We start from the raw sequence: 23,714 nt of genomic DNA on the forward strand, positions 1-23,714 counted from the left end.
AAGTTGCACCACTCATAACTGACTCAAGTTACACAAAGCATGTCATCTGCAGGATGATACCATAACAAGTGTGATATCATTTGCCCTCCTTGCCCTTCAGTTGCTGGTGTTCTCATGGCTCTCCAGTTCTTAGGAGAGCCAGTGCTTTGGATGCAGAATGGCAGCCCTTTGAGCCAGAACTGTGGAAAACTGCAGCCACTTTTGTTTATAGAAATGTGTAAAGTGACTGAAAAGTGAGTAGGGTCCTTAATTCTAGTATTTTCTCTATGTGGATCCTTTATGTAATCCACATACACCCTGCCTGAAATCAAACATTGCACTAAGACTTTAAGTACGGTAGTTTCTTTGGCTTGGTTTAGTTTATTGTTTGAACTTAGCTATTGTGTTTTGTAAAATCTGTTGTTTTTTTTATGGCTTAGTGTGGTATACCAACGCAGAGAATTGTGCCTTATTGCAAAGCCACAGTTAGGCAAGTTCTGGCTTGATGTGATGTGAAAATTCATTCATTCCCTCAGGGATCATCTGTGGAGGTGTGATGCAGAAATCCATGTGTTCTGTTGTTTATTGAAGATTCCTTTGTTTATGCTGCCCTTTACTACCAAACAAATGGATTCATTCTTCAGCTAGGCTTGGCTAAAAAATCACTTACACCTACACACATGTCACTTCTCGTACTTATTTCCTTTGGGTGCAAGCAGCATTATTCAGAACTCAGAAAAGGAGTCAGTAGCAAACCAATTAAAAGTTTGGAATATGAAAAAAGAAACAGAGGGCAAACTAGTGTAGGCCAACCGTGTTCACTCTAGATTTCTATCTCTTTCTATTCTTGCTTGTTTGAACCACCTCTTCACCTTTGTTTCCTCAACAGCCATACATGTCATGCACAGTGTTTTGTTCTTCTGGATGTTCCTGGAGCCAGTTTAAGAAATTCCAATCTGGATAGCAATGAGTTGTCAATGGAGCCAGGTTGGTGCTACAACTGGACTATGACCACCACAGGCCTTGACTGGTCATTTCTCTGCCTCTCCATACAGGTAAGGCAAACTTCACTATCTGGTTCTGTTTCGACAAGTTCCCCCGTGCCTTCCCAGGCTTATTCTGCCTTCCCAGGCTCTCTGACACTAATGCAAGCTTCCTCTCCCCACCCACCCACCTCTTTGTTGTACCTTTGTTCCTTTGGTGCTGTAATGATTAAAGGAAAAGAACAGATTCTCTATTCAATCTCTCATTTCACTGCAGGTCCATAGAAATCTAGCAAGGAAGAACGGAATAGCATTCATCTTAATTCTGTAGCTTCGTTGTAGTGGGGTTTACCTTGCAACATAAAAATTGTGGTTGGGGAGAGGAACTTTGCTGATCTGTGGGTAGGGGTTGGAAAATCAAAGGAAGGATTTTTCATCGGGTTTGGCCAGAAACTAAAAGGATACCCATTGGGAGATCTAAGATTTGAACGGTATGATGGGTTTGGAGGTGCGGTTGACAGGATGAGGATGGTCATTAACTTAATGATCATTGTTAATTTAACTGCAAGATAATTTTAAAAATTCCAACTGCTGACCATAAATTTCTTAAGTAGCTTCTTCTTTGCTTTGTGGTGTTTTTTTATATATATATACCTAATTCTCACTTCTTAATAACAATATGTGCAGAAGTGCACTCTTGCACACTGTCATTATTTTGCTTCTTTCAATAATGTAAAAGGCTGCAAACTATCCACTACCATTCTACTTCTTAAAATTTCCCTGTCAGCTCCGGATCCATCTTGAATCAGATTTGGGGCTTCCACAAGGGAGGATGGGTAAGCGTGGGAATGAGAGCAAAGTGAGAAGTGAGGGTAGCCACAAAAACTTTCTTTCACCAGAACTCAAGGTCGAGTCACTGGAGTTTGGAGTTGGTGGGATTGGACAGAATGGAGGTAGATTGGAGAGTGTGACTTGAGGGTCATCCGTAAGGGGCTGGGTGAGAGTTTTAGTGTAGCAGGGGAAAATGCGGGAATTCAGATTCGTGTTTTCCCAGATGTGTCAGTATGACTTCTCTAATAAATTCTTACTTGGATGGACTTTGTTTCTGAGTGATGATTTGAGAAGGAGAGTTTGGTTGGAATGCTGACATTCCCTATTTTTCTATCTTTAGTCAATCAAGGGCATCCAAGAGCTGGATGGCCTCTATTCTGCTATTGTTTAAAAGAGCCGTGAAGACATGACTCATGTCTCACAACTTTAGTGAGGGAGAATGAGACTCCTTGCTTCATTCCATCTGCTCTGTCACGCTTGCAATCTTTTATCTTTTATCTTTTATTAATTGTATTGTGATTTCTTTGACTGTTGCGAGCTGCCCAGAGTTTTTCAGAGTTTGGCAGTATATGAATTTAATAATGGATTGACTGTTTGATTGATTCAGGCAGATAGTCACTTTATATAGCCAATTATCTCACATATGAATTCTGGGTAACTCACAATAAAGTGGGTAAAACAAAGAAAATACATAATATAAAAGAAAAACACCTAGCAGGTTCACATTATAAAACAAACTATCAGTAAAACTGGGCTTTATTGCACAATTGGGGCTCCAAACCTGAACACAAAACCAAGTTCTTAGGCCTTGCAAAAGGCAGCTGGATCAGGGCTAATTTAATCTCAGGTAGAATAATGTTTCCTCTCTGGGCTGTGGCAGCTGTCACTCCTTAGCTAATGGCATCTGGAGCATGTACCTCCTGTGGGACAGGAAGAAAAGAGAGACAGTCCTTTAAGTACCTCAGTCCAAAGTCATCGTCATATCCTTCTCCTCCTTCCTCTAGTTTTTTTTCATCATATAAATGAAACTTTCAATTTTTCGCTTCATTTCTCTGACAAATTACCTTGATCAGATCATATTCCCCATTGCATCATAAAAGATAGCATACAAGATAACATACAACTATTGCCATTCTCAACTACCATAATTGTGTATGTAGCTTATATTTCCTCTGGCTTGTGTTGACCAGGTGGTCAATACAGCTGCAGAGTAGCAGGCTGGGAAATGTTGAATAGGGCAAATAGTAAGAGGAATCTCAGTGGATGGCTGCTTGTATAACCAAAGATTTGAAAAGAAAGATTTGAATCAAATGATTGCAATTTGGGAAAGTCAACCATAACTAGTTCATATGCTAAATATTTTTGGTTGGGCTGATCTCTTGTAAAATTGCATAGATTGTTAGTTCTTCTTGTTTCACTAGAAAGCAGGACTAAATCAGACCAGATGAAGTTCTGCTTTATAATTGATCTCCAAACTGTTTGCAATATATCATTTCCCCCTTTCCGGTTATTGCATTTGCACAGAACTTGAAAGAACTTGGTCATATGGGGTTTCCCTTTGCAGGGCTCCCTTTCCTCATATGCTTTGGACTGTCTGCTCCTCAATACACATGCACACACACACACACACACACACACACACACACACATCCCTTCTCATCTCGCATGAGCTCATTTCCTTTCTTTCTCAGCTCTTCCTGTTACTTCATTTTGGGCCACAGAAAAACTGCTTTAGCTATAAGGCCTTATCCTTTCTCTTGAGGACCCATGATGTCATCGATAATACAATGGCTGTTTCCAAGCACAAAGTTCTTTCCCTTGAGAAAACCAAGAATTGTAGTGACTAAACAAGGTTTCCTTGGCCTGATGGGACTTGTGCAATTGTATATCTCAACATCTGGAGGATAGCAGGTGGGAGAAGATTAACTTTGGAAGGAATTAAATTATCTTCTCAAGTTTATCCTTCAGGAATACAATGGGTTCATGAATTAATGAACTATCTTTTTACTACATTACTAATCATACCTCTCATCTCTGCCTATGTTCAAAGCAGTATTAATGTTGAATTGTGGAAGTTGCTTAAACATTTGTGTTGTAATCCCAGGAGAAATCTGACAACTTATATTTTAACAAAGGCAAAAAAAAAAAAAATTGGCGTGGAAGGCTTTGCAAAAACCATGATGTCTCAACAAGGGAATTTCACATGTTCCAAGCTTCCACATGCACAAACAGTACCAATAAAATTATAGATTCTAGTCTCAGCTATATATCAGCATTATTTTGAAGATGTACTTATCCAATGTATAGTTTCTTCATTTACAACAGTGCTTTCCATTCCAGAACAGTGTGCCAAAACATAAAATACAGTAAAAACATTCCTACAAAAACCATTCAGGCCACACATACACAAAAAAGCTAGAATGTGAAAATGATCCAGCAAATACTTTGTGCTTGAAAATACTGTGTTGGTGCCAAAATAATATATGTATTAGATTTGGAGGGCCACCCAACTACATAAGTGTCTGGGCAATGAACAACATTAAAAAAGAAGAAAGAGAGAAAAGTGAAAAGCATAAACCACTGGAAGATGAATCTCTGCAAAGGTTTTCGTGGCATATTGTTTGAGAAGGAGCCTGTGTCCAAGAAAATCTCCAGAGCTTGCACCAATCCCAAATGGAGAAGGGCTTCCCCATCCAGAACTAAAGATGGAACATTTCCAGGGAGGGAGGAAAAACCCACAGTCACATAGTCGTGTTAGGATTGGGCCTATTCCACCCTGTCTAGGCCCTTATAGCCTCCAGACAATGGACCAAGGCTCCAAGAGCATTACTTGGGGAACCTAGAGTCAAGATATATAATTGGGTATAATCAGCACACTGATAGTACCAGAACCAAAATTAACATAGGACATACCATTCCTGTTCTGGCTTTCTTAGCATCATCAGTAAGAGCGGTGATGCTTCCATGGTTTTCTCTGGTCTATATCAGAGGTGGCATTCAGCTGGTTCAGACCAGTTCTGGCGTACCAGTAGAGGAAATTTTGAGTAGTTCGGAGAACCGGCAAATACCATCTCTGGCTGGCCCCACCGACCCGCCCCCACCCTTTCCTGTCCTATATTCCTTTGTTGCCATGCCTCGGCTGAGCTAAAAAACAGCTCACCTCACTAGCGCTAACACAGAGGGTGGTTTTTGAGTGCTGCGTGGACAAAATGCTCTCTCATAGAACCGGTAGGAAACAAATGTGGAATCTCACCACTGGTCTAAATGCAACTAAAATATGTTCAGATCATCTTTTCCCTCCAAGACACTCTGGAATTGTAGCCTTTTCCTTAAAAACGACAACAACCTCTTGCTCAATCAGAATCTAACTCCAGGTGGATTTGAGCAACTTTGTCTGCCAAATAGTGAGAATTCCACAGAGCAGTTCTGAAGAAGATACTGTGGCTCATCCCTTCTCAGCAAGAAAAGTATTTTATCATGCTCATTTACACAGATAATAAAATTTCCTATGATGATAAAAGCAAATGAACTATTTTCAGGTCACGTCAGCATTTTCTGTAATCTATGACTGGAATTGTGTGAGCTAGACAACTTTTTGCAGGCTGTTAGTGGCCTATTGAATGTATCAGAGAGCGGGAAGAGAAGGAGCAGGAGAGGAAGGATTTATCAAGGAGAAGGGTGTTTCCTTCTCACTTCTGTATCCTGTCTTGTTTTGTCCTCTGTGTGAATGTGAAGATAAAGCCATTGCTTCCTAACGACGTGCTAAAATTTATTTTTCCATTATTTGGAAAGTGGAAGAAGGAAGGAGACCAGAGGACTGAATCATCAACTTCATTTTGAAAGGTTTTCAGGTTTCCACACCCATCCACATTTGATCTCTTCTTGCCTGATCCACTCATAACAATGGGAGATACCAAACTTTTTACAGATAGACCTGTAAGATAGACCATACTGACTTTTGACCACAATTGAGTCCCAAACTTCTGTTGCTAAGTGAGACAGTTGTTAAGTTAGTTTTGTCCCATTTTACAATCTTTCTTACCACAGTTGATTCACAGTGAAGTGAATCATTGCAGTTGTTAAGTTAGTAACCTGGTTGTTAAGTGAATCTGGCTTCCCCATTGACTTTGCTTGTCAGGAGGTCTCAAAAGGGGTTCACACGAACCCAGGACATTGTAACCGTCATAAATATGAATCAATTGCCAAGCGTCTAAATTTTGATCACATGACCCTGGGGATGCTGCGATAGTCGTACGTGGGAAAAACGGTCATAAGTCACTTTTTTCAGTGCCATTGTAACTTTGAACAGTCACTAAATGAACTGTTGTAAATGAAGAACTACCTTATTATATCTCCAAACATTGTTCCTGCAATGCACCTGCAGTTGCAGCTTCTGATGATGAGGAAGAGAATCACTGTATGTTGTAAAGAAACCATTGTTAAGTGAATCACTGCAATTGTTAAGTTAGTAAGTGTGAAAACCAGTCATGTCACTTTTTTTCAGTGCCATGGTAATTTCAAACGGTCATTAAACAAATGGTTATAAGTTGAGGACTACCTGTAGTTGCCCTATCTTTACCCTTTAAAGTAGGAACTTCTCCATTCACCCTGTAACTCAAAGAATGTATCCTCTAGAAGTTTGCCATTTGATTGCTCCTCTTCCAGATGTTATATTGGCACAGCAATTTCTCTCTTCCTTGACTGTCTTATTTTAGTACCAGTATATGCTGCTCAGATGACACATAGACTTATTTAGCACCAGGCTAAATTTGCACAACTGTTTCTTCAGTTTCATCTTGGATTTGCTGAATCTCTCTCTCTCCCCGCCAGCCAAGCACTGAAGCTCCACCACTGCCACTGTGTGTATGGGGGAGAGAGAGGGAGAGAGAGATCCAATCTAACCTCAGAGGGCTGACGGTGATGCTCTCTCTCTCTCTCTCTCTCTCTCTCTCTCTCCCTCCCTCCCTCCCTCTCCCCCCCTCTCTCTCTGAAATTAATGTTTTAAGGTTTAGAAATTAATTCTGTATTCTTTTCTGCCCTCTTCCTCTCTTTTCCTGCCACATCTCCATGAGGCATTTCCCTTTCCCCCTTTTTCCCTTCCTCCTTTTCCGCCTGAAGCCCGGTCTCCTTAGGGCTCTGACTGAACAACCAGCTTTCCTTCTGGTGACCTTAGTATTTATGTACATAAGATATCAGTGTTCAAAGTGTGAGGCAGGGATAGGAGATTCTCATAAGTCCAAAACCTCTCTCTCGTGTTACTCTTTGTTGCTCTGATTCTGGCACTCTGAGCACTGATAATATTTTACTTTCCCCATATCAACATATACATCTCTAAAATATAATCAAGCTATGTGAACTTCATTATTAGCTGGTTGAAAGGAGCAATTTCAAGATTTTTTTGGTTGGGTTTGTGTTTCACGAAGCCAAAGTGTGGTTTATTTATCTATGATTTAGATATTGTGTGAAGAAAAAACCATTGTGGTTTTTATAAATCACGATTTAGAGCTCAGCATGGAGTCTGACCCCAGCCAACAAGGGTTCAACAGTACTTAATGTGAAATGTAACTACAATGCCTCACGTTTCGATTTAGCTTTCCTTGTATTCAATATATGTTTGTGTAATTCAAAATGAGTAAAGAGATTTTCTTACATTAATTTCTGTTCTCCATGAAACTGAAATATATTTTTTTAATCTGTCATTCAGAATTTTCAAAAGAGTTTAATGAATATTAAAAAGAATTGGAGCTAGCATGAGAAGGCATAATTCATTTTATTAGTATAAGCTGGGAAATTATAGCATATTTAAGTATTGAAGGCACAACATTCTGGTGGAGAATGGATGAAGCTCCAGTTCTCCAGAGGAAGTCAAAGCGATTGCTCATAACAAATTCACAGAGAGGACATAGAGCAGAATATAAATCTCCATTTACAATTTAATAGTATTCATTAGTATTGCATTAGATTAATGCTGTATGAAAGAACCATAATAATGAAGTAGCTCCCAGCAATTTTTCAAAAGTTCTATTTCTTCATAATTTCTCTAATATGAAACAAACAAATGCAATTGGAAGTCTTTCTCATTAGAATTGCCTCTGCCCATACCAAATATTCTTCTGTCCTCTGGTCCTCTGTTTTCCCCCCCCTTTTGTACTTTCCTCCATTGCCATTTTCTATTTAATTGCACTGAGGAATCAGTCTTGTGGTGATACAGTTGGGAGTCTACGGTTCAGGAGATAACTATGATCAGGAAACAAAGCCCTATGCATCTGGAAGTCTTCCGTTTCCTCTGAATCTCCTTGTGAACTGAAAAGCCACTGTGTCTGAGGACAGGAAGAAACACAGGCATAAATACTGCCTCAATTGTCCTAAAACAATTATCAGCACTTTAACAAAGGGAGGAAATCCTGTTATCATAGTCCTGAAATGTCTTCTCAACTCTAAATTAAAATAACCGACATGACAAAGTTAATGCGATAGTAAGTACTGTCCAGATAGTCCCAAGGACTGCAGAACACGTTTCTTTACACAGACTCTGATATTTATGTAACCAGGGAAAGGAGAGAAGAGGTGCATCTGAAGATTGGTTTAACTTGAATAAAATTTTACACTGCAAATATTTTGGGCAGAATCAATTGCCACTGGATTCTCTTTATCTGCTGGCTCGTTTAATTTCCAAGGGTGAATTAGAAGCAGAAGGGAATGGAAAGAGATTCCCTGGCACCTAGCAAAAGAAAGGTTGTCTTTCAGCTCAGACCTCTTTTGTACCCAAGAAATATTTCCATAAGCAGCTACAGAGTTTGTCATCTGGGATGCACAGTGATGCACAAATGACTTGAATGACTTGAAGAGGGATCTTGAGTGGAATCTGAAATTTTCGGAAAGCCCTTGCTCTCATGGGGAAGGTCTGTAGATGGATGGTCCCTGTGTTGGCAAGTGTGCTCATCTCTCTCTCTCTCTCTCTCTCTTATCAGAATGATAAAAACAATAGAGGCCTCCGCTCCCTGAAGACAAGGGAGAAATCCAAGACCTCTCAAGTATTACAGAAAGAGAACTTCATACATTTCCAAACTTAAATCATTTTAGGTGAGGAAAATGGGATTTCTTTAAAGCATTGGAAACGACATTAAAGCATGAGCAGAAATAAACTAGCTGGAGGGGAAAGGAGATTAGACAGAAAGAGGTACTCCTTTTGAGTTAAGAGTGATAGTGCCTTACAACCAACACATCATTTAATCTACTGCAACTACAGTATCTCCATGCTTCAATTTAGGCAGGGAATTGGGATTATCTAGGATGATGATGATGGTCTTGGTGTTAGTGCCTGTTATTTCAGATAGGGGAACAGTTTTCAATTCTTCAGGAAAGGCTTTAGTAGGTATATCTGATAGGGACTATGAAAATCTAGATGGCCAATAGATAATAGCAAAGGGATACAATATTGTACACCTGAGTCCATTTTTGCTATCTTGTGGTCATTTGGATTTTTGCAGTCCAGATCTGGTAGCCATAGAATAGACTACAACAATATTTATTTTGTATGTGAAATTTAAAAGGTTGCCTAACTTTGAAAATATCCTAGGCGACATAGTGTACCACATTTGGATAAACGATGACACGTAGAAGAATTATGTATCTCAGAAGAGGAAACATTCAAGCTCTATCCCACCTCACACCCCAATTCTTATAAGAGACTTTTCATCTGCTTTAATTTAACGGCTGGGGAGAAAAGACACATTTCCAGAAACTTATGAACGCAGAAATAGTCAGGGTAGAGGCATATGAATCTTTGGAGGATGGCAAGAGCACTCAGACTTAGTGCTTCAAGGGCTTTACAGCCCTCCCTAAGTGGTTTACAGAGTCAACATATTGCCCCCAACAATTTGGACTCTCATTTTACCAAGCTTGGAAGGATGGAAGGCTGAGTCAACCTTGAGCCGGTGAGATTCAAACTGCCGAACTGCAATCAGTCAGCAAAATTAGTCTGTAATATTGCATTCTCACCACTGTACCACCATGGGATACTATTCTACTATTCCGAAGGACAGGTACTGTGACTGGGAAGGTCTGCTTCCTGTCAGGTGTCATTGTTTGATTATTGGGACCCAGAGCATGCCCATTCTGTCTGTCTGGTTGTCGTTCCTTGATTCTCTCTATGTTCTGAATTTGCATTTAGTTGCCTCAACAACTAAACTAACTTGCTATCGTTACACACTTTATAGACAAAATTGCTCGTTGTTTCAAAGCCCAGTCAACGTGAACTCCTTTCCATACGAATGAAGAACATGCTTCTGGTTTCCAGAAGATTAGCTACTGGAAAATAATTACTCAAGCTAGAGCAGCCAAGGGCATTCAGGCCAGCACTGATTAATACTCAAGTGATGTTTCAAGAAGTCTTAGAGTCACTGGTCGAAAGCATCAGCTTCAATCCCAACAGCATGGCTGCTTTTCAGCAATTGGTTAACAATTCTCTTGCAAGAATCTAACTCAGCCTGCACTTTGACAGTATGGCTCCTATTAAAAAGTGCCTTTGTTGCTAGTCAAATCTCAGTTCCTATTCCTCTGTAGGTTTGTCCTGGGCTCACATGCCTTTTTTTGTAATCAGACCTTCTGTGATCCTTGCTGTTTTGGGCAACTTTTTGCTCTGAGCTTCAGCAGGGTGGAGTGCTGTGAGAACAAAAATAATTCTAAACTTGGAAGGATTTGCTGAATGTGACATTTTACAGCTACCAGATATAGACTTCCACATTTCCAGCTTGTGTTTTAGATTTATTAATATATCTTCAGATACTTCTAATTTGTGAAGCTACTGGATCCAAAATGTTTTGATGATGTCTAAGCAGAAGCACTAAACCTAACAAGCAGCAGCTAAGCATCTGAACTACTAAACCACTCTGGCAGAGTCAACTACACCAAGCTTTAAGACAGTTTTAGTTTTAGGATATAATTGAAGTCAGTCATTGGAATTTAAAAGTCTCAGTACTATAATACATTAATTTTTCTACTGTGGCTTATTCAACAAATTATTTGGAAGTATTTAAAAAAATTGTCATGTCCCTGGTGGAGACTGACTCTGAGGAAGAGGAGGAACAGCCAACAGGGAGTGGGAGTGTGGCTCCAGAGGTGGTGGAGAAGGCTGGGGAAGGGCAGAGGCCAGCTGAGCAATCAGAGGAGGATCCAGGCCCATCCCCTATCCATCCTAGGTCACACAGGGAGGAGAGGATCAGGAAAAATCAAGGTCTACTCAGGAGGAGATTACCATGATCCTCCTTGTGGCTTGCAGCTGGGAGCTATGTATATAAGTTTGTAACTACGCAGTCAGAATTGCTGGAGTCAAAGTTTCATGTTTTCTTTGAAAGAGGTTTATCTTTGCTGGTGTTCTTCCCATGGACTCTCCTCCCTTATCTTCCTGGAATGTATGATTAATTATCTCGGCTTGCTTCGGAACTCTCGTCAATGTGGTTTGTTTTGGTTTTCTTTTTGCCTCATTATTTACTTTTGTGACTTTAAACTGTGCCTAATAAAACAGTGAAGTTAAGTTGAAGGCATTACCAGACTTTAATGTATGTTTTGGGTTTGGGGTTATTTTGAGAGACTACGGGTCATCACATTTTGACTCCAGCCACCTCTTCAACTTATTTTTGCTTTTTGTGGGATATCCATGGATCAGCTCAGAGCAGAGATTGCCCAGTTAACCCAGCAAGTGGCTCTTGACTGCACAGGTGGCACAAATGGAAGCTGCCTGGCCACGCCGAAAATGCCCAGTGGCAGTGCCAGATAAATTTGATGGTTAGCTGGCCCAATTTCCAGCATTTTGGGGGCAGTGCCAGCTTTACATGAGCCTTCGGCCTGAGGACTTTCCCACTGACCCGGATAAGGTGGGTTTTTTGATTAGTTTGTTGTCAGACTCTGCAGCACGTTGGGTGACGCCTCTGTTGACCCAGCCCAACCAGGTGTTGGACAATTATGCAGAGTTTTGCCGTCAGTTTCAGGCCATGTTTGAGGACCCTGTTCAAAGCCAAACAGCAAACAAACATTTGAGAGAGTTGAAGCAGGGGCATGGCTCACTCATGGATTATATTGCTAGTTTTTGGGTGGTTGCTCAGGCTGTACAATGGAATGAGGCAGCACTATTAGACCAGTTCCAGGAGGGTTTGTCGTTGGAGCTCCTGGATGAGTTGGCGCACATTGAATGCCCTCGCATCCTTCAGGAGCTCATGCACCTGTGTCTTCGTATTGATGCTAGACTTTAGCAGTGACAGGTGCGATGATGGACAGAGACCGTATCTGTTTTCAGCAAGACAGCGCCCTTGGTGGAAGTGCCTTTGAAGGAACCCATGCAGTTGGGGGCTGGCCACCCTCGCCTGACTCAAGTAGGAAAGGATAGATGTCGTCATGATGGTTTATGCCTCTATTGTGGCAATCGAGGCCATTTTGTGGCCAAGTGTCCTGTAAACACATCCACAGCGGCGACGCCTGCGGTGGCAGGAAACGAGCATCGCTCGGCCTACAGGGGTCTATAGGTCAGGGTGTAAAGTCCTTAGGCCCTCCATCTTCACCAACCTTGCCATCCTGCCACCTTTGACATCTCCACCACAATTGTTATTGGTGAAGCATCTTGTGTTGACAGCAAGTGTGTTCGTGCCTGGTGTGGGAGCAGTGGAGATCCAAGCCTTGGTCGACTCAGGGGCCACAGCCAATTTCATGGATGCTCATTTTGTAAAGCAGTGGTTCATTCCTCAGCAACAGGTGTCCCCACCAGTAATGGTAGAGACGATTGATGGTCGGCCCCTTCGTTCTAGACCAAACCCCTTTGCATGCGTATTGGGCAGCATGTGGAGAAAACCGTGTTCTACGTTACTGCAGTGCCTCATTTTATGGTGATGCTGGGTTTGGAGTGTTTACAGGCCCATGATCCACAGATTGTCTGGTCATCTGGAGCTGTTCCCTGTTAGTGGATAGCATCCGAGATTCACGCCAGTTGTGAGGCCGATTTTAGTATTTGGTGGCATGGAAAGGTTATGGACCAGAGGACTTCACCTGGGTCGATGCCACTGATGTTCATGCTCCTCGTTTGGTCCAGGACTTTCACGCTCGGTTTCCTCAACATCCTCGTCCACCTGGTCTGGGGGAGGGGGCCCTGCAGGGGGGATAGTGTCATGCCCCCATGTTTTCTTTGAAAGAGGTTTATCTTTGCTGGCATTCTTCCCATGGACTCTCCTCCCTTATCTTCCTGGAATGTATGATTAATTATCTTGGCTTGCTTCGGAACTCTCGTCAATATGGTTTGTTTTGGTTTTCTTTTTGCCTCATTATTTACTTTTGTGACTTTAAACTGTGCCTAATAAAACAGTGAAGTTAAGTTGAAGGCATTACCGGACTTTAATGTATGTTTTGGGTTTTGGGTTATTTTGAGAGACTACGGGTCATCACACAAATCATAGCTTAATGCAATGTGTGAGTACAATCAAATTCTTTGTACATTTTGGGGGGATAATATTTTCAAATAAATTATATCAGTCCTTCTCTATTATATGATGTAATATAGGCCACAATCAGGTTTATGACCTGGGTAGAGCTAAAAAGTACCTGTGTTAAGGCAGGCCTCCAATTCAAATTTTACAGTACAAATAGACATACATGTATCATTCTACTTTCTTTTATCAGTCCAGGTGTATGCATCAATTTCATACTGTTTTTGCATTAATCTACACTTAAAAAGCAGATCCAAAATCTTAATTTAAACATTTTCTTGTACAAAATGCAAATGGAAACCTACCTTACCATAAAAAAATACACACTGAATATTTATTTATTTGGCCAAAAACTGCTCTGTAAAAATCTATGTTTTTGGGATACAAATTCCATATGTATCCATTAGTTCAAAGAGTATGAACTAGGCCATCTACAATCAAATTCAGAATGATTAATTTCTCAGTCATTGTTATTGGAATGGACAGCAATAGTAAACAAACAAAAGAATACTTTTTAAGTATGTTGTGCTAAAAGGAGTAGAGCTAAAAGAAGCATAGCAAACGTGCTTTAGGTGGCAGGGTGCTACCTTATACTGAATCACATTAACCACATCTTGGAAGCAGATTTCTCAAAACCCCAAGTCAATGTGGCCAATTCTAGTCCCAACACAACTGCTGGGTGCAATGTTATAGAATGCTGGGCTAGACTTGCAATTTAACCTATTTCATTCCTTTTGGATTTCTCCACAGTCCTATATTGTAATCAATATTTTATTTTATTTTTATAAAAGGCACTGAAATTTTAAAAGTGATCTGTAAGATCTTTCCGTTGCCCTAAATGAAGGTGTTTCCAATGGGAGGCAATCAGGGAATTTCGGGTGGGTGACTAGGAAGCTATCGGTGGGGGGAGGGAGGGAGGGAGAGGGAGAAAGAAGCAACTCTAGCAATTAGGCAGCCAGCCTAGCACTCCTTGTTCTGGAATGTCAGCAAGCGTTTTCAGATTTCCTGTTATGAGACCAGCTTCCTATATTTCAGTAGTTTCCTTCAGCTCAGGCAGCATATGAGTTTCCTGCCCTATCAAGAAGTCAGATGGAACTCTGCGTCATCTCTTTGACAGGATGTGCCTTTTTTTTCACTTTTAACAGGAAAAGTGAACGATGGCTTTTATAATAGTCACACTGGGCTGATCCATGGGTCACATCCTATAAGAAGAGCAGCTCTCGGGCGTAAAAGAGAGAAAACCTCTGCAGATAGCCAACAGCGCAGTGGGAAAACTGATGACAAAACCTGCTGTGGTCTGATGTAAGAGGTTGTACAGGAAAGCAGGTGTGGAAGTCTTTCAGGACTGTTTGCAATTCCTGAGGTCCACTTTGAAAGGACCTGGGCTAGACATGCGTCTGGAGCCATAGAAACTAGATGTCGAGGAGAAATATTTCAGCTAGTTGATCCTAGTCCTTGGCTGCAATATTTCACAGCCACTTTATTTTATACTGGGTGAAGGCTCGAAGGTTGGAATTGGAAAACTCAAACTGAAAATTAATCCTGTTGCACTCAAGTGACATGGATGGGATCCACCTATGAGAAATTGGGGTCTCTGAGAAGACTGGGCAGCAGTGTTGCCAATATACTGTATTGGTGGCTCCAGGAGAAGGTGTTGCTTAAAAGCATCTTCAAACGCAGTGGTGCCAAGATGCCTTTTTTAGGGTCCCTCTTCACAGGCTTCCTTCCTCTCCCCCAGTATAGTTTCTCTCTCATTTCTTTCCTCACCCTTGGTGTTCCTTCTCGTGTCATACCTCAGGATGTCCATTCCCTTCTTAGTCTCTCAGCTCATCCCCCTTCTTACTTCGTCTCCTGGATTGAGCCATATTAGCTTTCTTGGTTTTTTTGAGGGAACTTATAGCCATTAAATAACCAGAATGACACTCAAAGGGATATTGGTGGAAACATCAGAGTGGTTCTAAAATGAGCCAATTTGAAAGCTGATTTTTTAAAAAAACCTAAGAAGGGTGAGATCTGACTAGTGCTTGGATGAGAAGTCGCCATAAAATCTTAGTAGGTTAGGCTGGGAAGCCAGAAAAAAAAATCCTGAAGAAGAATAGAACGAATCTGGTGGGACCTATTCAGGCTAACAATTTGATTAAAAGGCATGCTTTTGTAAGCTACAGCTCACTTTATTAGATGTCTTTAAATCAAGTTTGTTTGTCTACAACGTTGTCAAACTGTGGTAGTTGAAAATTTGACTTCTAATTTTTGGCTATTACCAATTGGCTACTAGAGTCTTAATATGGTTCTCCTGCTACAATGTCCTGGAAAAAGAAAATGACCAACCATTTTTATTTTGCTTGTAAGAAAACTACATGAAAGCATCAATTTGTCACCAGAAACTGCTCTTGACTCAAGGTTGTGTCTACCTCTTTCACAATAGAGGTCAAGAAATTCTTCTTCTTCACCACCACATTTATTGCAGAGGTACATCGAACAGAGGTGTTTTTTTTCAGGCAATCAAAGGATAAATATATTTTGAGAAGAACATTTATTTAATAATCCTCTCTGATTCATTTGATTATCAGGATTCATTTCAATCTGTTCTTGGGCTTCACTATGGGGCCAGGAATGCTTTGCTGTCTGTTATTACAAATCTATGATAAAAAATGAACAGGAGGATTATGTGGTCACAGGTTGTTCTAGCCATCTCAATACCATCAACTACAATCTTTTCCTGGCTGAAATGGGATTTGAGGTAGTGTTCTACAGAGGTTTTAATTTCTTTCGACTTCAGAAAGCGATGCTAAGGCTCAAAATTCAGGATAAGAGTTCATGGCATGTGCTTCTCGAAGAGTTGCGTTTTGTCTCTTGCTCCTTGTTTAACACATAAGTGAAGCTGTTGAGAAAGACTTCTGGAATTTGGGAGTTCACTGCTACATCTTCTTTTCACTGAAAAGGAGTGCTTGGTATAGTAATAAATTGGATGGGAGGAAAAGGGGAGAAAGGGTTTCAGTACATGTAAAAAATATCCACATTTGCTGAAAATTTCACATAAATGAGCTTGACAATATGTAGACAACATCTGGATTAAAATAAATATAGGAATAATAAAAGTAACACTGTTTTTGGAGACTAATTTCAAATATCTCATCAAAGATAAGAGGTGAAATACATCTTCAAAAATAAATTACAGATCTTTCAAAGAAGTATGAATCAGGTATCAGCCTGATATATATCTGTGCCAAGCAATCTTGCCAGGAAATTCCTGACAACTTTCTCCTTCAGTGGGTAAAGGAAGTACAACATAATTATTTATCCTTAACTTGATATTAATAAGCAAGGAGGATTTATAGTTAAACCTGACCTCATTGGGACTGAATCACAGTCATTAACTGGACCATAATGCAAGTAGTATTTTCTCTCTTACTATAATAACACTGTAAAATCTATTGTTCTTCACCACCTACTCCCTTGGAAACTGTCAGATAAGGAGGCATGGGTGTGATCAGAGGAATGTTTGGGGAGTGCCTGGCAATGTAGTATGTTGAGTTTATCTCTATATTGTGTATTGTGTGTTTATTATATAGTGTATTCAATTTAATTTTGTATTCTTGGCAACTGCTTTGACTATTCCTTCAGTTTTCTTGGCAAGGCTTTTTTTGGAAATAGATCGCCATTGTCCCCCTCCCTGGGTTGAGAGTGACTGGTGCAAGGTCACCTAGCTGGCTTTGTGCCTAAGGCAGAACTAGAACTTACAGTCTCCTGGTTTCTAGCCTGGTGCCTTAATGATTATACCCAATTGGGTCTCCTCATAATTCACAACTCACGTACTGTTCTGACCCAGCTGAATTCCCCGAGAACAAAAACAAAGATAAACTCAAAAACTGAAACGTTCTCGGCTTTACTCTACAAATACCTCTTTGTAGTTAACAGATGGCTTGCAACCAAGTAGTCCAATTAGCAAAACCTTCAAATAAATCAGTCTGTTATCATCACACTTAACCCTTCAAAGGCTTTTTGACTTCTGCAAAGGCAAAAACCGTTTGCAACCAGGCTTATATTCCCTAGAAGGAGGGGCCATTACATTGCCTCCTTACTCCCGAGTCGTCTATGCAGCTTCAGCTGTTCCCTCCTACGAAGCATCCTGCGCTCATGTGCACTTAGCACAGGTTCTTCTGAAACCTCTTCGTCACTGCTGATAGCCCCCACCATCTCTGAAGGCAGCAGTCCACTCCCTGATGGTCCCAGCCCCTCCTCCAAGTCCTCGCTCTCCTCCACTGTCTGCACCTGCTTCTGGATAACCACAACACCTACTTTGTTTTTGACATGATCTTCTGCCCAGGCTTCCAACAAGCTAGAGAGAAGGCAAGCAGATCTCAACGTTTTCTTTTGGGAAGAAGGGCCAAACATTTGTGTGCTCTTTGCCACTTTCCCTGTATTTATCATTCTCAAGAACTTCCGTGGAATTTCTATTAGGAGGGCAGGTGGCTTCTCAGCAGCTAATCTAGTTTCAGTTCCCTCAAAAAAGAAGATATACGGGGTGGCAGGATTATGGTAAAGATGTCCTTCTCTTTGGGAATAAACAGGGGTGGGAATTTACATTGGCCCATCTCACCTGGTCAAGCAGAGTAGGTATGATGCAGACAAGAGGTGGGATTCAGCAGGTTCTGACCAGTTCTGGAGAACCGGTAGTGGACATTTTGAGTAGTTCGGAGAACTGGCCAATCCCGCCTCTGACTGGAGATTTTACAGTCTCCTTCCCCTACCACGTCCACCAAGCCACACCCACAGAACCTGTAGTAAAAAAATGTGAATCCCACCACTGCTCTTGAAGCACATTTTATCTTTACATATTTTGAACCAGTTTGGCTTGATAGTTAAGGCACCAGACAAGAAACTGGGAGACCATGAATTCTAGACTTTAGGCATGAAATCTGACTAGGTGACCTTGGGCCAGTGTCTCTCAGTCCAACATACCTCACAGGGTTGTTTTTGTGGAAAAAAATAGGAGGAGAAAGGAGTATTAGGTATGTTTGTCATTTAGAATAGAATAGAATATAATTCTTTATTGGCTAAGTGTGATTGGACACACAAGGAATTTGTCTTTGGTGCATATGCTGTCAGTGTATATAAGAAAAAATAAAATACATTCATCAAGAATCATAAGATATAACATTTAGTAATAGTCAGAGGTCTCATAAACAATCAAATTATACATAGGTTACTAATACGCAATTTGGATTTTTTTTAATAAAAATAATAAAGGCAGGATATAAAATTAAAAAAATAAAATAAATAATAAATAAATCCATACTCCTCGTTATTCCAGAATTACTCTCAGTCTGAGACTGATTAAAATAATGTGAACTAATATTTCACATTTATTTTAAACTTGAGAAATGTTCAATTTGGAATATTGGAGGAGGCAGATAAATCAACCTAGAGAAGAATGGCAAAGTCTTGAAAGTCAGAAAGTCAGATGCATGCAGTGCTGTGATTGGTGGATGTTTTCTCTGCTGTTAAGTGACATTCTGAAGCAGGAACGTCAAGAGAGAAGAATCATTACCTTGCCTATACCGAGGTGTGCAAATGAGGGCAACACCATCTTGTAGTGATTCAGAAGAGGATAAGATGGGCAATGGGAATAGCAAATTTTAGGGTAGCATTTCTTGCCATCTCCAGGATGGATTGACAGCAATTTAACTCACTAATGGGAAACCAGTAAAAAACATTTCTTTGCTTTATCGAAAATGTTGCCAAGCAGGATTTCATGGCAGGAAAAGCAAATAGAAATAACAGCTCAAGATGGGTAGAAAGAAGTTCCTCAGAAAGGAGCACCTGAGTAAAAATCCAATTCCAGGGGAAAATGGCAGACATCAGAAAAAAGCCAACATAGCTATACAAAAAGCTTAGTAAAGGCCTGAAACAAAAGAGTTGGACAGAACTATATTAATAATGTCAGGAAAGTTGAAGCTCAGAATAAATTGTGGCTGCTGAATAATACCAAGGGCTTCTGAATAAAAGGAAGAGAACAGAATCACCTCAGCAGCTGCTCAGAAAAGATGGCAAAATTTTAACAAGTAATAAAGGGGGAAAATGAGGTATTCAACTCTTATTTTGGTTCTGTTTCCTCCAAAAATAGAATGTGTTTCTTCAGACAACTGTGGATACTACAGTTATTGTATTCTAAAGGAACTTGCAGGTGATCTAACTGAATGTATATGTGTTATTTTGTGAGACATCCTGGAAAATGGGTAACCTTCCAGACAGAGGAAGAGCGAGTATTGTTCCTGCCTTCCAAGGGGAAGAAAAGGGGGATTTAGGAAACCTCAGATAAATTGGTCTGACATCAGTACTTGGAAAGATTCCACAACAGGTCATAATGAAATTGATCTAAAACAATCTCAGAATTATCACAACTCAGCATGGGTATGTCCAAAACTAATCATGCAGATTGACATTCCCTCATCTTTGATTGAATAGCTTCCTTAATATATTGTAGGATTCTGTGGAATATATCTTGATTACAATGAGACACTTGACAAAAAAAAATCTCATTTTGTTATGATCAATGCCTGGACTAGGTACATAGCTGACTCAAAATCATGTTCAAGAGGATCTATGGTTTCTCAACTAGAATGAACGGCCAATGTTCATTCTGGAGCCTGGACTTTTCAATGTATTTATTTATTATATCATTATTTCTTATATTCCTCTGAGGTGAGAATACTTAATACATTTGCAGGCGATGCAAAATTAGATGTGAGAGCTAATATCCTAGAACAGGGGTCCCCAACCCCTGGGCTGCAGCCCACTACCAGACCGTGATCTATTTGGAACTGGGCTGTGCAAGTGGTGGACTGGCGCACACAGATGCACATGCAGGTCAACTCGCACAAGTCGAATTGAGTGTGTGCATGTGTTGGCCCACCACACGTGCAAATTGAGACTGCGTGCGCGACCCTGTTCCCCTCTGCCCCCCCAGCCGGGCCGCCAAGCTGAAAAAGTTGGGGACCACTGTCCTAGAGGTAAAAAAGATCATTCAAAATGATGTCTATGTGCCTCCCACCCTACTGGCATTCTGGAAAAACCTAAAGGTACCACTGTGATTTCCATCCTTGGGCTAGGGTGCTAGGAATCCTACTGGATTGTACGGTTGTGTGGTTAACCTGATTTGCCATTGGTTCTTGTTTCTTTTTTTCTTTTTCCTAGGAATGAGAAATAGGACTGTAAACTGACATTTTACAGAGGCAGATGCCAAGTTCCAAATGCATATGAAGACTATATATTACCTGGTTTGCATATAGTACTTATGTGTTATCTATGCACTTATGTAAAACATTTGTAGCTTGGAGGCCTGGCTGGGGTGTGTGTGTGAGAGGGGAACAGGGCCATGCAAGGACTGGCCACACATGTGCAGCTTGACTTGTGTGAGTGGCAAATAGGTACTTGTATCTAGAGCCAATCTTTCTTGAATAGAACACCCTAAAGACTCTGGTTTCAGGTTTAGCCATGGATGGATGCGTAGATGGAAGAATATTGCCTAATTTAAGTTAGTTCAACAGAATTCAATTAAATGATTGCATTAGAGTTCACTTGGATAGGTGAATCTTATGATAGATCGAAAGGAAAAGAGGAAAAAAGACAAAATGGAAAAAGAAAATTCTAGTCCTTAAGTGTTGCTAAATTTTGTTATGCTTTCTAAAACCTTCACCCTACTATAAATAACAATTGATAATCAATAAAGGAGAATATTTGTAGCTCAGGGTTGAATTGGAGAGGTCCTTGGACTAGCACTGATGATGTTGCATAGTTTGGGCAAGGACCCCTCAATTGGTAATCGTTACCAATTGCAATTCATAGTAGGCTGAACTTTTCAGATAGTATAACAAAATGTGGCAACACTTAAGATCTAGTATTGTCTTTGTTTTCTAATAAGTACGTAGTTACCAATTGCTTTCATACTGATGCTCAAAGTCCAGATAGTCTCCAGGGATGGAGTTTAATGTCAAGAACTAATGTCCAAAGCTGATCCACAGCATTTTCTCAAAGTAAAGTTTCTCTTGAAAGGATATTATAGTATCATTAAACCAGTACCTATCCCACAATGTTTCTGTTACAGAAATGCAGCCTTTCCCCCCCCTCAGACTGTGTAGTTACAGATTCCAGCAATTGGTTGTGTGAGCTGTGTCTGCATGCACAGTATACACCACTGGCATTTATGTTGTAGCTTGAAGATTTTGGAGGCTGGGTGTATAGAACAGCTGCTGTCTGAAAGTAGAATGTGGTCAGCAATGCTAAGCTATACAACCTGCCACCCCACCCCCACACACATGCTAGTTATCTACTCCATTACCCTTCTGTGGAAGGCTTTTACTTTCATTCTGTAGGGGCTATCCCAGAGGTGGTATTCAGCAGGTTCTGACCAGTTCTGGAGAACCGGTAGCGGAAATTTGCCACCGGCAAATGCGATCTCTGACTGGCCCTGCTCCCATTTATTCTCTGCCTCCCAAGTCCCAGCTGATCGGCTGGGTCTTCTTTTGTTGCCCTGCACAGGAGAACGGAGCTGGAAAGCAGGTTAATGGGGTGGAGAGGGAATGGGATTTTGCAGTAACCTTCCCCTGCCACACCTACCAAGCAATGCCACGCCCACCAAGCCATGCCTACAGAACTGGTAGTAAATAGTTTTGAATCCCACCACTGGGCTATCCATTCTTTCCTCACCTCTTGAAGAACCAGTCTGTTTTAAATGAAATGAGTAAGAGCCACATCTTTCACTGACAGTGCAAACATGCTACTTCTACACCTGACTTTAGTGAAGTCATCACATTATAAAAACCAAGCAAAATCGGGGGCATACTTTAGCCATGGGACTATTGCAAATTAATTCTCTAGATTGAACCAGGGCTTAGACCAACAACACTCTAACTTTAAAACCTGTCAAATATGTATTTGCAGATTCAAATGTGAGAAGGGGTGGAATTGATAATTATTGAAATGTGAATTGTGGATTGGAGATTTTTTCCCTCAGTCGGCTCCAGGGAAAATCCTTCCTTTAGGGAATTATTTGCATTGGGAGAAAATCCCTGGCTGATCTCCTCTGCAATCCCCAACTGTGTTCAATGGCACTATGTATCAGCTACTATATGTGTTAGATGGACCGAAAGGATTTTCAACAGGAGCATGGTGAGTAAGGAAAGGATTAAACTCTTTGTCCCAGCTGCAGAATTCTGAATATGGTCACCCCTATACTGGTGATGTGCACATTTTCAAAAATCTGTACGTTAGCTGCAAAAAGATAGTTAACGCCACTCTTATTTTGGTAGCCAAAGTGCATCTGAGATATCTGGTTTGGATGCTATAATTTAGAATCAAAGCATCCAAAGGTTGGAAATAAGCTGGAACAGCGTTTAACCTAACTCCCTGCCCTTAGCAGGAATTTACTAAACTATTACTGACCAGTGGCTCTCCAGTCCCTGTTTAAACACTTCTGATCATATTTTAACAATAGTTGAATTGCATTGAATAAAAAGTAACTCTCTTATCATTTCAAACTCTGAGCTTGCTTTGGATGGGACCCTTTCAGCCTGTCTTTCAAAAGCCTTGAATAATGGTTATATACTGGCCTTATCAGAGGCAAGAATGGACCAGGGAAGAATACCTTTAATGAAAGCAGAAGACAATGTTTACATTCAAACAATGACATGGGAAATCACTTTTTATGCCCTTTCTAAACCTAAGATCTGTAGAGATCTCTGCCATCTCCTTTCTTGGATTTATCTGCTGGGATTTGGAAGTTTTCCAGTCCCTTTGTGTGGGATGAAGCTCTGTGCTCCTTTCCAGTCTAGCCAGCCCCTTTGAGAGTTCCATTGTGAGCAGCTGTGGCAATGCCTTTATCTCAAGAGATTTGCTGCCTTGCTCAAGTGCATTCATTCCCTGCCACCCCTCTCACTGGGAGCTGATCCTTTGATTAAGTGGAAAGAGTCGGGGCTTTTGAGGAGGCCTCTGCTAAGGCTTGCTCTCAGGGAAAGGAGGAGGGGAGAGCGGAGTCCTTTGTTCTCCATTTTCTGCTCTCTTGCTGATCAGGCCCCTTGCAACCATTTTGGGGGCATCTAAAGGACCCATCTGCTCTAACACCCTCTGCAATTTTGCCAGCGGGGAGCAGCAGTTCTTGGTTTAGAGGTTTTTTAATACCACTGGAAACTTTTCCAGTCAAACTATAACGGGTTCTAGCCTATTTCCCCCCCAAAAAGGTAGCTTTGTTACTTAAAAAGGAGTAAAGTTCTTGCTCAGAGTGTAACTGAGATTAAGTTTTCAAGATGGATGCCTTAATTATGGCTCCACCTATCCATTTACTCTCTTCTCAACTTGGTGGGCTATGCAGCTCCCACTCAGCCATGTTTTGCTAATTTTGGTTTCTAATTTGGACAGATATACATACAATATATCCACTGAATTTACTTCT

At 40.8% G+C, this 23,714-nt stretch overlaps 1 protein-coding gene across 1 annotated transcript in view; it reads left to right on the forward strand.

Annotated features, from left to right (window-relative positions):
* Positions 1-868: 868 nt before the first annotated feature.
* The window catches only part of HYAL2 (hyaluronidase 2), a 41,406-nt gene continuing 18,560 nt past the window's right edge, over positions 869-23,714 (forward strand). The window contains exon 1 of the mRNA XM_087954975.1: positions 869-1,034. The gene's annotated coding sequence lies outside the window, so the exon portion shown is untranslated. The remainder of the gene's footprint in view (positions 1,035-23,714) is intronic.

This window comes from Notechis scutatus, chromosome 2, assembly GCF_049901735.1.
Source record: "Notechis scutatus isolate UNSWTSFEM ecotype Mainland chromosome 2, rNotScu1.2, whole genome shotgun sequence".
Lineage (NCBI taxonomy): Eukaryota > Metazoa > Chordata > Lepidosauria > Squamata > Elapidae > Notechis > Notechis scutatus.